At 49.6% G+C, this 21,766-nt stretch overlaps 1 protein-coding gene across 1 annotated transcript in view; it reads left to right on the top strand.

Annotated features, from left to right (window-relative positions):
* LOC144155857 (kelch-like protein 20) overlaps positions 1 to 21,766 on the top strand; it is a 203,971-nt gene that overhangs the window by 12,398 nt on the left and 169,807 nt on the right. The window lies entirely within an intron of this gene.

Here is a 21,766-nt window from a genome sequence, read left to right on the forward strand (position 1 = left end):
GTCCAAGAGAAAAAGCAGCAGCGCGTGCCACAAGCTAGTAGCCTACCCAGCAGGAGCTTTAGGCGGCGCCAGGACAAGGAATGGAGAGATGTGGGCTACGGTCCAAGTCGCGTGTTGGTGAGGGCACGGAACCGAGGAATGCTGTCGGGGAGGCAGTCTCACACTAGATGTTGTAGGTCTTCCTGATATGGCAAGTGCTGCAGGTGCTCGGGACACTGGGAGCGATTCCACGGCGATGAAAACGGTGGAGCAAACACGGTGTGTGCAGTGTTCACGTTCGAATTCGTCGTATGATCCCAGTTTCCCGCCGCGGGAACTCACGGGAAGGAACTGCAGGGATGTGCAGAGGGTTGGACATGGCCAGGAGGGAAGCTGTCCGGCGGGCTTGACTTAGCTGTCGTTCAGCCGTGGGATCGGCTTCTTTTTGAGGACGAGCATTGCAAGGACGCCAACGTCCCGACTGGGGAGGGGCTCCGACCGGAGTTAATAACTTTGCGGCGAGTGACTTCGGTGACAGGGCTGGTGAATCGCACATAGGCACAGGTTCGATACGCTGCTTGTGAGTCTGTGCACACATCGGGATGTACAGAGGATCTCGTTAGGTCTTCCTGGAGAGCTGCGTCGGGATAGTCACAAATGGCCTGCAGTTCATCTTGTGTGCTGTGGGCCAGAGTGACACCGATGTGGTGATGCGGACCTTTAAGCCCAGTAATTTCATCGAACCAGGCCGTGGCGTACACAATGTGTGAGCTGGCTGTAGTGAGCATGGCAGTGTCCGTGTAGATGACGCGCTGGTGCTTAAGACCGCCGTGATGAGGTCCCGTGTGGACGGGTAGGGGCTTGCCATCTGTAATGGTAATGTACTCCCACCACAAGTGTTATAGCCTAGACGGCGTAGTGCGCAGCATTCTTGGCCAAGTACCCCAACAGCCAAGAACATGCGACGTACTGCATTTGCGGAGGAGAAGAAATCACTTTATTGTGGGGCCGCCGCTTTGAGGCCGGCAGCGACGCTGTCAGCACGGGTGGCCGAAAGTATGTGGACCTCTGGGTCCGAGCTGCCGAGCGCTCCCTCCCACTGCTCTTCATTAACTGTGGAGGGAAAGGGATCTTGAGGACAGGCCCACATAGAGTGGACCACCGTGGCTAGGGCGGAAAAGTGTACACGTGGCGGAAATGACACATTTAGTCGTTATAACAGCGAAAATTGAGACAATTGGCTGAACAAAATTTTGAAAAAAAAAAAAACAAACTAGAAAGTACAAAAAATAGAAAAAAAAACGAAATTTTTAAAAAAAGTGAATTGGCGACATCATCTTATGCGTGTTATACTTCGATCCCAAAGAACGAAGACAAAAATAAAAGAGCCAGGAGAAAGGAACGACAGACACACGAATAAAAAAATCGCGAAGACTAACCAAGCGTGTAATGCCCTGAATTTACACAAAAATGCATATTTTGCGGATATAAGACATTGTATCGTTATAATAACATAAATTAAGTTTATTGAAGAAATTTGGTTTTGAAACTCCAAAAAGTACCACAGACAAAAAATCATCGAAGTGAACTAAGTAAATAAAAAATTACACCCTAAATACCGTCCCAAAAAACGAAGACAAAAATATTAAAGCCAGGAAAAAAACGACGGAAACACGAATAAAGATAGCATGAAAATAGATCAACCGCGCACTATGCATTGCTTCTGCACAAGCATTATTGGCTATAATAGACTGATTGCACATAATCCGGAACAAGAAGCAATGGGAAACTTTAAAACAGTCAAACGAGTAGCTAACGTATGTGGTTACTCGTAACGAAGTCTGGCTATGAAAATTCGCAAGCGGCGTAAGAATGCTGCGCATTAGTGGACAATTCTCGTAATTTCTGAAGATTTTTTTTTGAAGCCACGGCCTTTGGTCTCAGTGTTTCATGCACGCACGTTGTGAGGCACGGAGTATCGCGAGGTACACAAAGTAGGAGCGCGAGTCGGGATCGGGCGCCGGGAAGGAGAAACAGCAGTGCCGGAGGAGGGCTCTGCGAAAGGGCGACAGAGTGCAGCGCTGGAGGAGGGTAGGCCGCGGCCACACGTGAATTACGAGCCGCCCTGAGAGGTGAACCGGAGTCTCCTGGCGGTGGCAAGCGAGCGGAACGAGCTTCGGAGGGTGCTGTCCAGGGGGCTGCTGGTCAAGCGGTCGCAGGCGCGGCCGCAAAGTTCGACAAAGTTCAACATTGGATCAACAGAAGGTCCAACTAGGCTTTTGCCTTCACATTCTTGGAAAGTTCTAAGCACCCCCAAAAAGTGTTTTTTTTTTTTATATTCACGCGAGAATCTAACGGGGCCACAAGATCCTGCTTGTTAGTTTCACAAGAAATGACCAAACTAGCTATAGAAATCCCCAGGAGTAGGTTTGTGTGCTGTGTGTACGTGTGTGTACGGCGAGTAGGTCGAATAGTGTGTCTATTGCGACTGCTGTGTGTGCATGCGTCTGCGGGCGGGCGGGTGTGCGGGCGTGCGGGTGTCTGCGTATGTTCTGCGTACGTACGGGTGTCTGCGTGCACACGCTCTCTTCTCTGTTTTCTCTTTTCTGATTCTTTCTCTGTTTTACCAATACTTTCGAGAGATAATTATTCCGGAAATTTGAAAATGCACTCATGCGTTCTTATAAAAAGCAGACATACACAGCCGCATACCCAGTCAGCTGCGCTCTTCCTAACTTCTCGGTTTCGCAACTGCTTGCAAAATAGAACGTGCCAGTCCAGCAAAGTTGGCCATGGTGAGACATAAAAAGGACGCGTCGTTCCTGCACACGTTAAGGATGTCCGGTTTGTGTCCGGTCTCTTTAATGGCACCTCGTGGACCCGATGGAGCGGTCACCGGAAACGAGGCATCGGTGACGGAGGCACGAGTCGTGTCCAGCGAGGGGCTTCTTCGCGCAGGAATCCTTACTACGACGACGCTTTGAGCGGAACCTCTCTACCCGCCGGGCCGAGTTCAGAAAGAGGCTGGCGGTACTGGTCGACTCACCTGTCCGTCTCCTCCCCGCGCTAACCCTGTTAGTGGCCCAGTAGGCCGCATTCACTGAAGCCGGCGGCCGTCGTAAACGTCTCTCGCATCGGTGCTAGCGCTCCGCAACGCCCTCGTAAAGCGTCGCGTCGTATTTCCTCTTCGGACGGCCGGAGTCCGCGCGGCAGTAATCAGGAGCCCCGGCGGCGGCTGCTTTCGCGGCAGCCCCGCGCGGGAACAAGGGCTGGGACAACAGAAGTGTGTCCGAGCGGCGGGGATGTCCTGCGAGAGGAGCGCCGGGGTCGTTGCGCCGCGGTCCGTGTTTTGTCAGGCTCCCCCGGCGCTTTCATGGTCTCCGCCGCCGCCTGATGGCCGGAGCGCTCTCGAAGCCAGCGCGCTCAGGTGCGCGAGGCCCATTTGTACGCCTCTGCCGTGCGCAAACACTCGGTGCGTAAACAGGGCTCGCGTGTTTGGACAAGCTCTTCTTCGCCGAACGCGGTCGAGGCTCGCGCGCGCGCCAACCGAGTTTATTTTTCGCTTCGGGACCCCCAGCAAATGTGGCCATTTGGATGTCCGTGGAGCGATCGCGATTGCGCCGAGATCTCCTTTCCTGGCGCGTGGGCTTGTGTTTTGCGTACGCGCTCGAACTCGCCGCTCTATTGCACGAGTGCGCATAGGCTCGGGCGTAGGGGTACCTTGTAAACACGGCCCACAGCATCTACGCCCGCAGAAAGAAAAAAAGTCCGTATGTTCGCGTTCCGCTCGCTACTTGATTCCTACAACTTTCGAAGTCGCTCTTAAAGGACGGGCAAAGCAAACGCAGATAGGAGGACGTCTTCCAACTACTTGTCACTTTCTCTGTTACTTGAAATTTCAACCCCTGGTCTTCTTTCCCTCTCGACATCCAAGGCTGTTTTTATAACGTTCTTAAAAGTTTTGTGCTCCCGATTGTGAAGTTTTTTAAATATACGAATACTTTTGCGCTACTGATTGAGGCCGGGTTTCTCCAGTTTTGTCATAGAGTTTCTTTAGAATGCAAGCAGTCACTCGCTCAGTGTATTTTCTTTTTTTGTTACCGTTGTCTCTTATCCTAGGCCTTTTTAGTTACTTGCTAGTGCTCTCAATGAGGGATTTATACTCGCGAGGCGGATATCTGTGTGGACTCTGTTGCCCCCCAGTAAAGGTGCATAGTGGAATACTGAGGTGAACTGAAGAAACGCGCGTCTCAAAATTTCGGGGTGGTGCTCACAACATACAAGGATGTGTAAAGGCGAAAGCCTGGTTGGCCCTTCCGTTCATAAGCTGTTGAACTGTCGAACTATGTGGCTGCAGCCGTCACCACTTGACCAGCCTTGCGGGCAGCACCTTCCGAAGCTCGTTCCGCTCGCTAGCCATCGCCAGGAGTCTCCTGTTCACCCCGACGGGGCCTTCATCCCTGCACCTCCTCCGGCGCTCCGCTCCGTCGCCCCTTCTCAGAGCCCTCCTCCGGCAGTGCTGTTTCTCTCTCCAGGCGCTCGGTACTGCTCGGTACGAGGCTTGCGCTCCTACTTTGCGCACCTCGCGGTTTTCCGTACCTCACAATGGGCTTGCCTGAAACAGAGATCAAAGGCTTTGGCCTTTCACAGCATGTGTAGAAATTCAGAGAACTGCCTACTCATATGCAGCATTCTTAAGCCGCTTGTCTCATTGTGATTTTTGTAGCCAGATTTCGTTATGAATAGCCAGATGCATTGGGTGGTTTTTATATTGCAGGTTGTTATAATGTTACTGGTTTAGGTTTTTCATCGTTTATTTTCCCCCACTACGTACGTTTACGCTATTATAGCGATTTTTTTTTCTCAGGTGCAAGGCATAGTGCATGGTTGGTCTGTTTTCACGATATTTTTACTAGTGTTTGCGTAGTTCTTCCGCGGGCTTTATTTTTGTCTTCGTTTTTCGGAATGGTGTTTCAAATGCATTTTCTGATTTTGTTAGTTCACTCTGATGGTGCTTTTTCATCTTTGGTACCTTATACTATAGATTTGCGAAATTAGGTTTGATCACTTATCTTCACTTTCGTTATTATGAAGATGAAATGTCTTATATCCGCAAATTATGCATTTCTAATGCAGGACTTTACATGCTTGCTCAGTTTTCGCGATTTTTCTATTCGTGTTTCTGTCGTTCCCTTCCGTGCTTTTTTTTATTTTTGTCTGTTTTTTGGGATCGAGGTTTAAAACGCAGTGATGATTTCTGTAATTCATTTGAATAAAGATTTTATTTTCTAGCCGTTTCTTTTTGTTTTTCAAAAATTCGTTCTACCAGTTACCTGCATTTCTGCTATTATTACAACTAAATGCGTTGCTTCCGCCAATTATGCAGTTTTGTGCAAATGCGCGGCGTTACACGATTGGGGCTGCTGGGATAGTAAAGAATGCTACGAATTAAAAGGAGCGACCGCCTTCGGCACGGTCACGTGCGCGTGCCTGAATTGAAAGACACCGGCAAAAGTGTACGTCCAGGAGTCCTTCAAGTAGGAGACACCACCGGGCGTTCAGTATTGTCCGGGAGCAGATGTGTGGGGCCCAACGCTCCGCTTGGCGCTGGCGGGACCGCAGACGAGAGGTGGACTCGGATACCCTCGTGTGCGACTTCCATCCACAGCGCCTGCGACACCGCGCTCCTGGCTTTTCCCCCTCCCCACCACCCCCAAATCATGTGTGAAAAAGAAGCGCGCCAGTTCACCCTGTGAATGTGGCTGTAAAGCAAAGCTGTAAACGGCACCCACAACAGTTGCCCATGTGACGTCACTTGAATTCACACGTGGCTCCAAAAAGAGTGAAACGAGAGGTTCTGCCAGCCGTTACCTGGGAATCGTGGCGGGGGGGGGGGGGGGGGGGGGGGGGGTCGTCCTGAACGCAGCAGCGTCAGCCGCGGCCGGGCTAGAGTGGCGGACGCGTCAACAGGGAGAAAACGGAGAGGAGCGACTTTCCAAAGGTGAGGAGGATGGCGGCACGCGCGGCTACTGCGTCTTCTCTCTCACTGCCTGCCCCTCACTCTTGTTTCATGTGTCGCATCCAAAGTGCGCCCTTCCCCTCTCTAGCTGCTGAATCAAAACCTGCGTCTGTCTCCCCGTCTCCACGTGTGGGCGCAGCTTAGTGGGCAAGACGACGGGCTCTCGCTCCGCTTCTCTTCGGGCCCAGGTTTGATCCCTGGCGGTGCCGGTAGTTTTTATTTCGCCTGGTTGGGAGTTTCTTGTGGCGCACGCCACGACGAAACGGTGGGCTGCTAGAGGTAGAAACCTTTGCTTTAAAATAATCCGGGGCCGAACCGTTCATATGGTGGCGGAATACACAGAGAAGCCTTTTCGATTTCATTGGGTAGAAGATAATCACGAAGAACCAATTCCTCGGGGCACTGAAGTCTGCTTATGTGCTGTGAAGACAAAAACAACTTCTTTTACGCTACGCCGCGTACGCTTCACTTTCTTCGCTTTCGTTTCTTATTCTCACGGAGCGAATTACGTCAGCAAGCAGACTGGCACACGCCACAGCCACCCTATAATCACGGTTCTGCGCAGCTAGTGTGCACCTGTTCTGATCACGTGCAATCCCGTTCAGATGTCCGGCGGTGCGCACTACTCTACAACTTTTAGGTTTCCAATTCGTAGTTTTGTGAATTTGGTGAATCGGGCCCATCCCCTTCTTGGCCATTCCCCCCAAGCCACGAAGAAAGGAACAGCCACAAGGACACCTTTAATCCTACGCTGACAACGGGCGGAAGTAGCGCAGTTGGTAGGGAACTGGGCTGCTAACATGTGCATACCCGGGTTCAAATGCAGTGTGATCACACGTGGACTTTCTATTCGCTCTTTAAAGTGGCGGCCACTTTCTTGACCGGACAACAACGGGAGCAGCAACGACGCTTAAGGCTTGCGCCTTAAAATTTTTGAAGTGCGCACAGAATCGCCCTCTCGCTTTCTAGATCGCAAAACAGCGTTGCAAGTGTGTTTTGTTGCCATAGTTTACCTTTGTAACAAAACTCACCCAAAGAACATGAGGCGGTTGGGGCCCTTTCTTGTTCAACTCAACTCCGTCGATGCGTTCCTCTTAACTTTTTGGTGGTGTGGTCCTTCAAGCACGTAAGGGGTGGGTGGTTGACCACGCCCTCCCCCTCCAGCACAGCAGGCTTTCATTATTCAGAACCTCACGAGACCCTTGTCATGCAACGTACTAATTTTTGCTTTTCATTTTCAACTAAATAAAAAGTTTTATTTTCTCTCCTCGCTCCATTTTTCTTCGGTCGTCCGTCGCCTTGCTTGACTTACCGCTACAAGCTGCCTGAACCTGTACCCTGTACGGACATTCTTGGACCTCCTGAGTAAATAAATAAATAAAAAATAAATCAGTAACGCCCCATAATACCAGATCTCGCGATGTCCTACTCAGTAATGAAACTGTTTGTCTTTCGTTTCGGTCTTTATTTGTCTTCGACTGGCAATCTGCCAGCACGTATTCCAACAACAAAGCCTACAAACAACAACAAGCAACAAAGATTACCTTTTGTTTATAATTTAAGATGAACATTAAAACAAACAAGGCAACAAAGGTTCACTTGCGTTTATATTTTTAGATGAACACTAAAACAGCCACAACCACAGTTGCGAGCAGAATAATGCGAAGTATTCTTGGTTTGGTACTGTAATTACTAAAGACACCATGAATCGTGGACCGGGTGGACGGCTGAGGAAAACCAGAGCCTTTCGCAGGCGCTACAGGAGGTCCCGAACGGCTCACTAGTGAAGCGATTCTCAAAGCAGCGGTCCGCCGCCGCCGCTCAGGAGTACGCGGCCGTTGGTGTTCGTTGTCTCTTCGACGCTGCTCCAGAATAGCATCCCATTCTTGCGGCGTTTGGGAGGCTCTTCGAGTGCGATGCTGTTCCGCGCTCGTTATTGTATGGCGGCACGAGACAGCTCAACAGCGCCAGCAGTCTCGGTGCACTTACGTTTTCGCTGCTTGAACTCGGCCTGTGTGAGCAAATCCTTTGTGCAGGGCGTTATCGCTGGAATCCGGCTCCTGGAGAGACGTGTGTTACAGATTTGTGTTTGCTAAGTGAATACCCTTCACTCACCCTTACCGCTCCACCCGATCCGACGCCGGATTTCGAGCCAAGGCGCTCCTTCCTGCACTGCTTCGCGCAAACGTTTAGAAACAACGTGAAATCGTGGTGAACTCGTCAAAGTTGCTTCGCATTAAAAAAATGCAGGAGGTGCTTGGAGGTTTCTAGCAGTGTTGTACACGTTCCTCCAAAATAGGAACGAAAGCTCGTTCCTCGTTCCTTGCCAATTTTGAAACGAGTTCCCGTTACAAGTTCCTTTATTGCGAAAGGAACGCGTTCCAGTTCCACTTCGAAAATTGGAACGTGTCGTTACATTAACGTTACAATTAGGTTTTTAAATTAAAATATAGTGTCGGATAATCCTGGGTCGAAATTAGGTGAGACATTTAAAACTCACATCGAACTACGTATATTATAAGAATATTAACACCACCGGCAGCAGATTATCTGGAGATAAAGATAATCAAAAGAAACGCTCCTAGGCGAATTTTTTCAGGGAGCACCGGACAAACTCCAGACGGCTCGGGGACATTTCGGTGCAGGATATTTCGGTGCGGACATTTCGGTGTCCAAACTTCGGCGACCGGTGCTTGCCTCTTTGCGACAGCCGTTATATTTTTATTTCCGCTTAACATGAGTTATGGACAACAATCTGGAGCAGTGAATTTATTTTTTTGATTGATGCCATGTTCGATCTTTGCCAGGTATTTTTAGAAATTCTACATTTCTATATTTTTTTGTTTAATACCTCTTCCTGGGGACACCTGTTATGCAGCCGATTGAATTCTTGAGCACACGTTTTTTTTTTCATTTATGAGAGGTTCTTAATTTATATTCGCTCTTTTTTACCTAAGACAATTACCCGTGTTTACGATGGTCTACCTTCTCTTTTGTATTTTTTTTAAATCACACCCTCAAATTACATTTATTACATGCACACTCTCAATATCCAAAAGTAACAAACATTAGCTAGTCCATCAGAATGAAGAAAACATTATGAAGAGTATTACGTAGGCTGGGCTGCCTTGCTAAAATAAATTCGCGAACACTGGTCTAGGATATTGTCGGGGAGGAAAAACGGGCCTTTTGGAAAACAGCCGCAGGTTCTAATGTCCTAAATGCTGATTAAGCGCGTACCTGTTGTGCATACAAAATCCAGCCATTGTGTACGGGACAACCAACCTTCGTTTAATGTTTACAAGCCTACATTTACCACATTCTAATTCTTTGTTCTAGCGCCCCCCCCCCCCCTCCCACCTGTACGCTCGAATCTCGACCATATTTCTTTTTCAGCCATATTATTTTCGGTTTCCCCTAAAAATCCTACTGGCGTGGTGGAGTTCATGGTCTCCGAAGCGTCACCGCAGTGATTTTTTATTTTTTTATTTAGAACATACTGCTAGCCTCTTAGCGGAGGCTTTTGCAGGAATTGGGTGATACATTCAGAACAATTACATAGCACAATTCGCGTTTAAAACAGAGAAAAAGCTTTACATTCACCATGGGCGCACTAAACCTCTATAATGTGACACAAAAAGCCACCCCAAAAGCCGCTGAGAACACAATGGCCACTATCGTTTGCTGGCTACGCCCTTCCGCGCGTCCCGGTCATACCGATGGCGCCCCAACTCCAGGAATCGCTCTTTTTGCACCTTCAGTCGCCCCCTTGGGAATTAACTCATCAAGTCGTGCATATCATGGACACCCCAAGTATACATCGCTTCCTCCCATTATAAGGAGCAAAAAAAAAATGAATAGGCTAGTGTGACGAGAGCGGCAACAGTCGCCTTCAAGTTTTCGAAGTCCAGTCGATGCAATGGTGAAGCACAAGTGACACCCCTCTCTCTCTACTTAGGGGGATGATTGCCGGCGGGGCTCAGCTTTCCCCTCCCCTAAGTAACGCCACCGTAGGTGCGATGGTTGGTTTGTTTAGTTTTAAGCAGAACTGACACCGAATGCAACGAAGGCGATATTGATTGAGAGATTAATGGAAACGAAATGCACACGCGCCTAATCGACCTCGTTTTTCTGTTGCTTTTTTGCGGAAGTTTTCCTGGGGGGGGGGGGAGGAATAGATTAAAAGCAGCAGCGTCTTGCACCGTTGAGGGAAGTGAAAGGAAAGCGCTTTGGTAACACTTAAAGTATTAGGGTTGTTCACACGAATGTTAAAATAACAGAAAAATGGTTGAATGGATCCAAATTACCAACGTTAATTTTTACCATCTGCTACAGAAATTGGGTTTCACGTGGCAATGCTCCGCCAGGGTTTAGCGTTCGTTTCCACGAACGGCGGCGCAAGTACAAGTCTCGAACGTAAAATCATATCAAGTCACGAAATTACAATATTAAAGCTAAAATGTTCAAAGAATGCCTGGGACATCCCCTCACTCAAAATGTCTGGGCCAAGACGTCGTGCGCCAAAATGTCCGTGCACAGAAATGTCCACACTGAAACGTGCTGGACCGAAATGTCCGACACCGAAATGTCCGGATCCCGTTTAGCAGTCCATCCGTTTCGTTGGCTACGTTGTTACCGGGTTGGCCGGGACCGGTCTGCTCCTGAGCGCGCGGAAGGGCGAGTAGGAAGGGTGCGGAGGCACGGACATGGCGAAGGCAGGCCCGCGAAACTAATCTCCCTACCGCGACGAATGCCCAAGTGCCCAGCCGGGTCCCGGTCAACCCAGTAACAACGCATACGACAGAACGGACGGACTGCTAAAACTCTCTATTCTTTCCCCGCCAGGGAACAATTCTATCGGCCAGACGCGCATTATGGCCTCCCCAGACAAACGATGAAGGGTGAAAAGCATTCTCGCGGCTGCGCTATTCACCCGTCGAACGCCGCGCAAGCAACCAGCATGAAAGCAAACACAAGCTGCGGCCTACTGCGTGGTTATTCTTCTGCCTTTGACCTTCGAGGAAGCACGTACGGCTGAAGGGCGGGCAAATTGACCATCTTATAGGAAGAGAAATGCAGTAGCGCTTTGTGGATTTTCGTACTCGAGCCTTGGCATCAAAAACAGCCAAATCCTAGCGATGTAACGGCAGGAACGCCGTTCCTGCCGTTCCTTCAAAAACGTAACGAGTTACCGTTACAGTTCCACCGACCCTTAATGAAACGGTGGCGTTCCTACGTTCCTCCAAAAAGGAACTAGTTCCAGGAACGCCGTTCCTTGTAACGCCGTTCCGTACAACACTGGTTTCTAGTAATTTGAAGACAAACACAGTCGGACCTTCCGTTGGTCTGCCATTAAAGGGACAGACGACCGATTTTTCTCGAGCATATTTTCTTTATTCCAAATTGAGGGACGTCACTTAAAACACCCTAGCCCGAAACGATTTTGCTGATAGCGCCCCAGAACTTTATAAATCGCAATTTTTAGATCTACCGGCCATACGTGTCCCGCCCAAAAAGAATGCCGGCAACCATGACACTGAGCCGTGCTGCAGCATACTTTTAACTGCACGTGAGATTAGAGGGGTGTTTAAAAACTTGACCCCGGCTAAAACAGCGATAACCTTTCCTACTCCTTCATGCGGTTTTTGAATCACTCGTCAAAACCGACGGAATTGTTTGGATACGTAAGGTATTGTCACGTTTACACACCTTTCAGACCAGAAATTTAAGTGCAAAATTGAAATTATTTGCGCCTGTTTATATAGAAATCCCTTGATGTTTCCCAATATATAAAACGCTGGCCTTCATGTGAGCTGGAGGACATGCACTCCACAAAAATCGGTCGTGTGTCCTTTTAAACTACAGCTGAATTTTGTGGCCGCGCCCGTCACCGCTTGACCAGCCCCTTGGGCAGCTCACTCCGAAGCTTGTTCCACCCGCTAGTATAGTGCCTAGAAGCGGTATAGTGCCTAGAATTCTAGGCACTATACCGCTAGCCAGCCCCGGGAGACTCCTGTCGGCCCCAGTCGGCGCCTTCACTTCTCAAGGTGGCTCGCATTGCTCGTGCGGCAGCGGCCCAACCTCCTTCGGCTCTGCTGTTTCCTTTTCCGGGCGCGCAATCCCCGCCTCACCCTTCCAGGCTCCGCAACTTCAACGTTTTTGGACCGCCAATTTCGCGTACCCCACCACAACGCGCGGGCTTCAAACATAGAGATCCGAGGCTTTCGCCTCAAAATTGCAGAAACTCACAAGTGGGATTGGTGCGATAAATGCTTGAAGCGCTACATGGGCCCCTGAAAGCTGGCTTCACTAGTACATGCCTGCATTGCTAGGAATACACTCTTCTCAGGGGCAAAATAATAAGTTTGAAATAAAAGTAGGAAGACCTGAGAGCCTGTTATTATATACTACCGCAAGACCAAATGCATATGAAACGCTATATGGCGGCTTCACTACTATACACAAATGCTTTGTCGGGAAGACATTTTTTTCAGGTGCAATATAATGATTCTAATACCAAAGGCTAAAGGCCCAAGCGGCTTTTATTAATAGCATTCTCTTATAAAGGCTAAGTGTGCCACATTAAGCGTTGAGGATGGACAGGCAGGTTTCCTCGTCGAAACTAAAGGGACCCTGGTACACTAGTTCTTCAATTTTTTTTTCTTAATCGTAAATGCTTTCAGAACGTAGTCAACAAACCCATCCTTTACTTAGTATAGGGCGTCACGAAGTGCCACAGCCAAGAAGTGCTGCTGTACGCCCATCAGGTAACTTAGAAACTTGCTCAAAAGATTTCCCCCTCTCTCCTAGCCTTGGCGTTGTTTGAACGCTCGAATTACGTCATTGCAGTGACGGAGCGGCTTTTGGCCGGCTTCATTTGTGCTGCAGCAGTGAACGCATTTGCTAAACCCTTTAAATAAAATCGCCACAAAAGCGAAGCAGGAATGGAAAGGCGTATCTGCGGCGGGGAGCAAACCCCGTATTAGTGCCGTACTGGGCTGGCAATAACTGTAGCTTTCGCAGTGTTTCTAGGCCCAAAGGAAAGAGAGAAAGCAGTGTCGGAAGTGTTGCAGGGTCCCTTGGGTGTTCATTCTTGATTTCTTAGTTCTTAGTGGGCTCTTTTAATCCTGCGGTACTTTTGGGACCTTCACACAGTTTTTGGACTGTCTGTATCTTGTAACCGCTTTGCCCTGGTAGGACGTCAATTCGTTTAGAGAAGGGGGGGGGGGGGGATTGAAGGGGTGGTGGGAAGGACTCCGCGGAGTGGGAGGTGGCAGTTCGTCAGCACAGATCTGTTATACAGCCGGAATAATGCTAAAAGCTTCATATCGACAGTCATCAGGAATGTGTTCTGCCTGAGTTTGCTTTGCGGCTACCTAGCGAGTTCGATTTGAATGGCTATCTGGCATCGCTAAAGCAGGGAAGCGTGTCTTACAGAGGTAGATCCAGTGAGAATGAATGGGTCGTCCGAACTGGCACAGCAGGAAAATGTTGAGAGCTGCACGAAAGCGTGCTGCTCTACCCAATATGTCGGTGGTTTAGATCCGCCCCTAAACTGTGGGCATGCTGATTGCGGTAATGCCTGAGTTTTGAACGAGTTCTCTGGGGCGTGCATGTTTTGCGTGCTGAAATATAATTGAGAATATAACTAAGAATATTTGAGTGTCACCTTACCACTCTTGGCGAAGCCTGGCGTAACCCAACGGTGGCACTTTAAGTTTTGCAGGTGTGTGAGACCTTTCGAACTGCCTGCAGTATCGCGCGCTGTGGATGCTCACTTCAGCCCACAAGCCAGAAAAGCGCCTAACCAGAAGCAATTTATAGCAATCGCTCCCTATGGAAGCAAAAGCGAAAGGCTCGAGTGCAACGTCAGCCGTGGCGAACCTGAACTCGGTAGCAGATATATCCTCAGCGCTTCTAAAGCAGCTCAACGGGGCATGAGTCATTCTGTCGCCTGGATTGCGCGTCGGGGCGTTGCGCGTGTTTGTTGACGCGCCCCGAGGGCCTCACGGCGGGGGCCCCTCGAGCCCGGGACCGTCGAGTTCGGCGGTGGGCCCTGTCGTGACGTCACCCCGCTGTGTGATTGACAGTTGAGACTCATAATGGGCGCCTGTGGCCAGGACACGGCATGCCGGGGCCGCTCCAGGCCGCAGATCTCGTCCCTTATATTGAATTCCTAGGGTGTGCGGTTGCTCCGGCAAGTCGGGGTCCGATGCCACAGGGCTGCACCAAGCGGCTGTCTTAAGCTTTTTGTTTTTTGTTTTGCTCGCTACCTGAGCGCCTACTGTCGACAGGCAACTTGTCTGTAGCTACGTTGTACAGCTGCTACCACCCAGCAGGTCATTGTATCTTTCAAGAGGAGCTCTTTCCCTTGGCACCGCTTTCGCATTTTATTTGCCCTAGCTCGTGCACCGCTAATTTGATGCCTAACCGAGCTGCGGAGAGTAAAAAGGGGTGATTATATATGTTCGCTCTAAGTTTCCATTAAAAAATGACGGCACGGCTGGTGTCACGCATACACCTCAATGCGATTTGCTGGGTATAGACGTATTCAGTGGTCGCTGTCAGGCTGGTTAGTTAGCACAGCTCCCTGGAAACTTCGACAAAAACTTCCTCGAGGCGTTTAAGTCGGCTTACAGGCTTTGAAGGTGAATTTCTGGCGATAATTAACAAAGGTTTTTTTACTGCTGCATTGTATACGCGTCTGTCTCTTCGCTTTCGTTTTTCCGCCTTCTGACGCGAATTAATCCAACAGACAGACCGGTGACACGCACCACATTTTCCCTAGAATAAGAGTTCTGAACGGCTGGGGGGCCTCTGTTTCACCCACGTGATGTTCACGTGTCTCGCGGCATGCACTACTCTAACTTCGGTTCCACTATCGCCAACGTGCGGAGATAGCGTGTTGGTAACGCACTCGGCTCCTTATCTGGAGATCCGGGTTCAAGTCCGATGCAAAATCAAAGGGGTTTTTTTGTTTACTTTTTGCAGCGGCGGCCATTTTCTGTACCGGACAACAAAAACGACGGTTTTTCGCACTTTCGACTTTTCATTTCATTACCGAAGCTAAAAGGGAGGCATTCGTGTTTGTTTGCATTGCTTCCGATATATTCCTTCCGATATATTCATATTCATCTTTAACGCTACGACGGAGTTTTCTGGGTATATATCTCTTGAAGCATTTTTTCATGCGTTCTCCTGACTCACTTGACAAGGGAATGTCGTCCGCAAATCTCAAATGGCTCAAATATTCTCCATTTGGTCGTAAAGCCGTGTCTTTTCTCATCCAACTTTCCTGAATGGTCCGTTCAAACTGGCTGTAAACAAATTTGAAGGTTTGATGTCTCCTTGTCTCACTCACTGGCTGATTGAAATTTTTTTTCTCTTGTGTAGGGTAATGTTCCCGTGCATCCCTTGGATATGTTCCCTAAGTGAAGAGTCTTCTTTAATTTAAGTCTCCTCTATTCCCTGGTATTTTCATGCTTCCAGTACTGCAGTGGTGTCTACAGAATCAAATGCTCTTTCGTAATATATATATTCCATGCAGAGATATTTATTATACTCTGCGGATGTCATGAGTGACGACATGAATGTGATCAATTATTGAGTAGCCTTTCCCAAGTCCATCTGTTCTCAGTTGTTGGAAATCTAGGCGTCCGTTGTGTGGGATAACTATTTCTTCGTAAACAAACCGAAAGTATAGCTAGGTCTGTAATTCTTCAGCTTCTTGACACCACCCTTCTTGTGAATATGTTGGAATTCTTGTCCTAAGGCATTAATTCTGAGATTAATTTTACAAGCTTTTCTAGAATAGCGCCGGTTCCATCCTTTACGTGATCATGATTAAATTGATTGCGAGTATATAATCTAAGAATTAGATCTGACGAGACTGTTGAGGCGTTCATTGTATCACGCCGTGTTTACGGCCTTTCGCGAAATTCCCGCAATGTAATCAGAGCGGGCTATTCTAAAGAAGTTTACGCTTCGAAAAGAAGTCCCGAAAGTGCTTCGGCCGTGTTCCCCTTTTTCGCCTCTCGTTAGTTGGTTCGTAATTCGATATAAATACTGCGGAATGGACCTTGGGGCGACGTTTGCGGCGATGAAAACAAACAGTTTTAATTAGAGCCCAGCGCACTGGCGTGGAAGACGGGAAAGAGGTGCGCTGAAAATGGAAGCCCCGCGCGGTGACTTCTGCGGGGTTTCTGACCCAAGCCATCATGCGCTTACTCACGGTTTAAACTCGGAATTCGATTTCGTTAATTAACAAACGCTGTGCGCACGCGCGCTTCGTTTTCTGCTGCTCTCTCGGCCTTCGGAGCGTGCCTGCTAGCTGCTCGCGCTGTCGGAGCTTCAACAGCAGCCTCCACCACTGTGTCTTTTTTTCTTTTGTTAGGGTACTGTTTCACGAATTGTACACACTGCAGCTTCGAGTTGGAAACAGCGCTTCACATTTGTCATAAGTTACGGCCCCCGAGTTTGCTCGGAGCAGCCGCTGTTTTGCGCGGAAGGCGCGCGTGAAAGCTCCCAGCTGCCCTGCGGTATCCGTCCCCCCCCCCTCTCTTTTAGAGTACTATGTCCGCAAACAGAACGTGTTGAAGGCACTTGCGGAGGCCGGTTGTCCACTCTTTTCAGTCGTCTCCTTGAGTTGAACGTCCGTGGCGTTTGGATGTATAACGTTCGTGGCGATTGGATTATAGAAGACGGGGCTGGCTGACCTCCACCCCCTCTTCTAAATTTGTGCCACCAAAATTGACCGCGGGTAACATCGTCTAATTGTGCCCTGGGGTTACAATTATTGCACCTCCACCGTTGTGACAGTGTAATTATGTTTTGGTTTTGAAGAGCAATTCTCGCTAGAGTGGGTGCATGCTGTGCATGCATCGCTCGCCACGTGACCCAGGGCGAGGATTTTGCGCTCATTCTGCTATACTATAACACAGCTGCCTCAACTCATCATAATCCCACAACTTGCTCCACTTGCGGTGTTATACGTGTGGCCTTATATTTGTGGTGCTATACAGCGTCGACGTCGTGGATAGGCTAGCTTGCTTGCTCAAGGCTGTCTCGATGGATTAAGAATGGAACGGAGAGGAAATTGAAATGTCCCCACACCGGAGACCCGGTTTTCGGCCTTTAGTAATCTACCGGGACCGCGCAATCGATCAGGCGCTTTGTCTCTATAAAAAGAAAAGGGGGGAAGGGGGACGCAAAAGAAGACTCAAACAGCCACGTAACGGGCACGAAGGCGTGAAAGTTTGCAGAGCTGGTTGGAAGCATGCCTGCAAATCCTTTTTCGATTTGCAGCCGCTTTCGTTCGCCGCCAGTAATAGCGCGCCCAGGGCGGCCCCCGCTGTAGGCCCCGGCTAATTGCAGACGTGGATACGGTCGGCGAGGCCTTAATCCCGTGCCGGTGTTCTCAGCGCGTCGAAGGAAATTCACTAGAAGTGTTTTGCGCTGCGCTGCGAACTGCGACGTCTCTTTTGTTTTGCTTCACCGTGAGGTCGTTTTTTATTGAAAGCTTAGTTCGCAGTCTTTTCCCTAGAAGGAATGAACCGTGTCTTTGATTTTGTGTGTGTGCGGCATTTCGCGATGTTCATTCTCTCTTGACGACAATCGGTAAAATCTGTGAGCGACTCCGCAACTTGTGTAAACTTGAGCCATAAGATTTCTGAAAACTTGCGGTGGAAAACTGGTTTTCTTTTTCTCCGACATAACAATGATAGCCGGCCGGGTTGTCCTCTGTGGCCAGAAAAGGAAAAGCGTTAAAAACTGACGAGGAAATTCCTGTTTATTAGCATAAATGTGCTGTATCTTACACTAATCAAAACATTAATTCAGAGAAGGAACGATCATCCGGTATCTAGTGCAAAGTTACTGCTTTCATTTTGTTTAGAGCATTCTTACGGACGTAACCGCAAATATTTTATTTGTGCAGAAATATTACACACACTTTGACACAACAACGTTTAAGCTCGCTTAGCGGCCCCGCCCCGCGTCTTAACTCCAAGACCGAGCTACTAGTTGCATCAAGACGGGTATCTACATCTCTTATGTTTTATACCTCACGGCGACTTTCTGCACCTCACAACGCGTTCCCTGTAACTTAAAGATGTAAGGCTTTTGCATCGAAACATATATTCGGGAATTCAGTATTCGACGCCTTGAAATCTTATTTCCATACCTGAACGCACCGAATCTCATGGGGCGTTTAGGCTATCATAATTCAGCAGGCTCCTTCAACGAAGTACCTTTCTTTTTTTTTCAGAGTCACCGCGTTTGTCTTCCTTGCGTGTGTGTTGTTTGTCCCCGATTATTAGGGGTGCTGTTGCATGGCTTGGCGTTTTAATTTGAATGGGCGCAACGGGGAAGGGGCAGCCTGTCCCGTTTAATTGCCAGCATCCGTCTCCATTATGGCGGCGCTTCATTACGCGGTCTCATCGGAGATGCTGGGGCGCCACCACGGGCAAACACTCTCCCCATCTTCTACGAAGCCTGCGCGGGAGCCGGAGCAGCTGTAGGACCGGCGGAAACGAGCACACTGCAGGCAGGCCATACTTACCGCGGCCCTTTTCCCCCTTTTTCGTCCTTTTAGAATCGCCCCCTATAGCCTTCCCCCGCCACAGTCGTGTTGTTAACCCCGTGGACTTACAAACACACAAAGTTTTCTTACTTCACGGGCAATACGGGCGAAAAGTGAACAAACAAAAAGCCTCGAAAAAGCGCAGGTACGTACGGAGGCGGCATTTCTCGGGGAGCATCCAAGTGCGCCCGTCTTCGGCATCTATCTGTCGCACTGTCGAAAGATGTATGGTCGCGTGCGGTTCGCAGCTGTCTGCGGAGTCGTCCGGGCGGATCGAACGGCGCTCGGAAGGAGCGGCCCGGCTGGAGGCGGAAGGGTGGCGGGGATCGGGGAAGGAAACAAAGAGGGGCTCCCCGTTATAGAAATAAGCCCAAGGCGAGCGCGGGCGATGACCATTACTGCGGCAGCCGCCTAAGTGCTTGTTTATGATGTTTCCTACGGGCCCGGTTTACGAGCGATAAACTGCTTTTTTATGATTAGCCCCCGCCGATTCGTGCGGGATAGCGGGTCCCGCACGTGAGCCGCTGAGGACCGAGCCGGGGGCGCCCGACGCCCGGGCGCCTTTGAGCCTCTGAGTGCGTGAAGGAGCGCGCCGATAGACCCGGGCAGCGACTCGAGCGCGCGTTTCTTTGGCCTCGGTTGAGAGCGGCCCCTCCGGGTGTCAAGAGATCGGGAGGGGCAATCCGCGTGGTGGTCAGACACGGGGAACAAGGCGGAGGATGTTTCGGGAAGATGTTCGTGCTCTGAGGGCACCTCTTGCTCATAAAATAAATTCAGTAGAAGCGGCCACAATTCAGGGTCGTAGGTGTACGCTCAAACCAACGAAATACTTGTAGTAAACGTTCCGTGTCGAATTCCGTGACGTTGCGAATTGGGAAATAGAGCGAAAGATGTATAGACATGGGGAAAGCAGTGAGGTCAGCTTCAGTTAAGTACATTTGTGGACTCTCTCACGAGGTGTGCGGAGAAGGGAGATGAATGAATGAATAGCCTTAAGAGGCACGAAGCCTTGTGAAGGGGAGGCGGTAAACTAAGAAAGTACTACTCAAGTTCATTGAGGGTTCATGTGTCTTTTTTTTTTTTTGGTCGTGTTTATTCGTGCGCGACGCCTGAAAGACATGGTCAAACCCGTTCTATACTAGGCCGCGTACTTTATTGGCGTATTGCGCCGAGTAAGGATGAGTTACTACGGAGTAGCTCCAGGTGTGCGTGCATGTAAGATGGAGGCGGCCACTGATCAAGCATGGAGGCCCTGTCGTTGTCAAAGGTAGCACAGTACCAGATTAGGGGAAATAGGTTACCCTTCCCACAGAAGGTGCGCGGGGGGCGTGTGAAGGAGGTGTCACCATGATGCCATTTCCGGATAACGTCTTTTCCTCTTGTTGCCTGCGTCGGCTGTGGGAGGTAATCTCTTGGAGTCGCTTTCGGCTCTCTTGTAATCGTTGGTGGCGGCGCAAACACCGTATCGCTGGAGTAGGCGCGGGCGGAGAGCTGGAAATCAGTGGTGGAGTGACGAGGCACCCCCTCTCAGCGTCGTGAGCTTGCTGATTTCCATACGCTCCGACTGTGAGGCCATGTTTCCACGCAACTTGAACCATCATGCCTTGTTGTTGGAGTGTCTGTATTAGTGCTATTACGCTGTTGGCGGTTGCTTTATGGGTGAAAGCCTTGTTAAGTTCTTGTAACACAGTATGAGAGTCAGTAATTAGTCTGGACTTGGTGATATTATAGGTTAGCCAGAGTGCCGCAGTTGTTGAAGCGCACTGAATATTCCCAGGAGTTCATCTTTTTTGGTGAGGTCGCAAGTGTGCGCAATTTGGCGGCTGCTAATGAGGGCAGGGTGTTCAGGGCAGACCCAAGCAATGGCCGCTTGAATTCCATCAAGTGAGGCATCTGTGAAGGTGTCCCCATTCATCAGGACCTTTGTCTTGCGTAAGTTTACGCATGTATCGTTCCCATACAGCCGTGTTTCTTCCTACAATTTGTTTCCGGCGCACGATGTTGGGCGGTCCAGGGTGGGATTGAAGGCGGCATTAACGTGGAATGGCTTTGGCTGTTTTGCAGATCCTACAGTCGGAGTGCGCCTTGTCGTGGGTAGTCAAGGCGTTGTTTTTACTGAGCTGCGTTTAAATGGCCGTATACAGTGCGGTAATCCAAAAGTATATAGTTATACATTCCATAGCGTTCACTGGTGATCATTCGGCAAGGAGGGTGATGAGCGACAACGACATTGGTGACGAGATTCGGTGCACGTGGGGCGCAAGGAAGAGTGGGACCAACCGTTTTACGAGGATACTTGAGTCTGGATCCAGGTACTTTGCTATCCTTGCCCGTGATTTTTCTACTGTGGTGTGGAATGGGAATCGGCAATTTGGTTGCCATCACAAGACTGTACTTACTGAGCCACTGGGGTTGGTAAGTCTGGCGAATAGTGCCAGTTTAATTATGCTCTAACGCTACTGCAGCCCTAGTACCTTGAACACCAAAGGTCCGAGGCTAAAGTGCGGCCTTTTGAGCATCGAACATTTTCACAGAAGTCGCAGGGCTCACGCAAGTTGAGTAACCGCACAGTCTGGGCGCCCATAAGATTCCCATATGTTCCATGGGGTGCTCATAGGGTCTGCGTGGCACATGCATGGGGTATGAATTCCCCGGCCTTATCAGAAATACAGCTCATTGATTGAGTGATTAATCGATTGATTGTAGGGTTTAACGCGCCGACGCAACGCAGGCGATGAGGCGAGCCGTAGTGGAGGGCTCCGGGTTAATTTTGACCACCTGGGGATCTTTAACGTGCGCCGATCTTGTACACACGGGCGTTTTTGCTTTTCGCCGCCATCAGAAAAGCGGCCGCCGCGGCCGGGAATCCAACCCGCGTCCTCGTACTCAGCCGCACAACGCCTTAGCTACTGCGCCACCGCGGCGGTTAGAAATACCGCTCAGTGAGCAACAAAGACGGCTTCTTTGATGCGACTCTATGTTTCTCTATGTTTTGCGGTTTCATTCAAAAGTTCGGATTTTGCAAGGGCGACAAAATATTTCTAGCGTTTTGCGGTATCATTCGCTCAATAGCAGTTTGAAGCGTCGATGCTTGAGTGGTAAAAGGTTCCTTGTTTTACGTGCTCTTGTGTTGCCTGGCCTATGCTGGTACGACTTATTAGTGCCAAACACCAATTGGTACTATAGTA

This window comes from Haemaphysalis longicornis, unplaced genomic scaffold, assembly GCF_048455015.1.
Source record: "Haemaphysalis longicornis isolate Haplotype H1 unplaced genomic scaffold, Haemaphysalis longicornis Haplotype H1 scaffold_1, whole genome shotgun sequence".
In the NCBI taxonomy this organism is placed as follows: Eukaryota; Metazoa; Arthropoda; class Arachnida; order Ixodida; family Ixodidae; genus Haemaphysalis; species Haemaphysalis longicornis.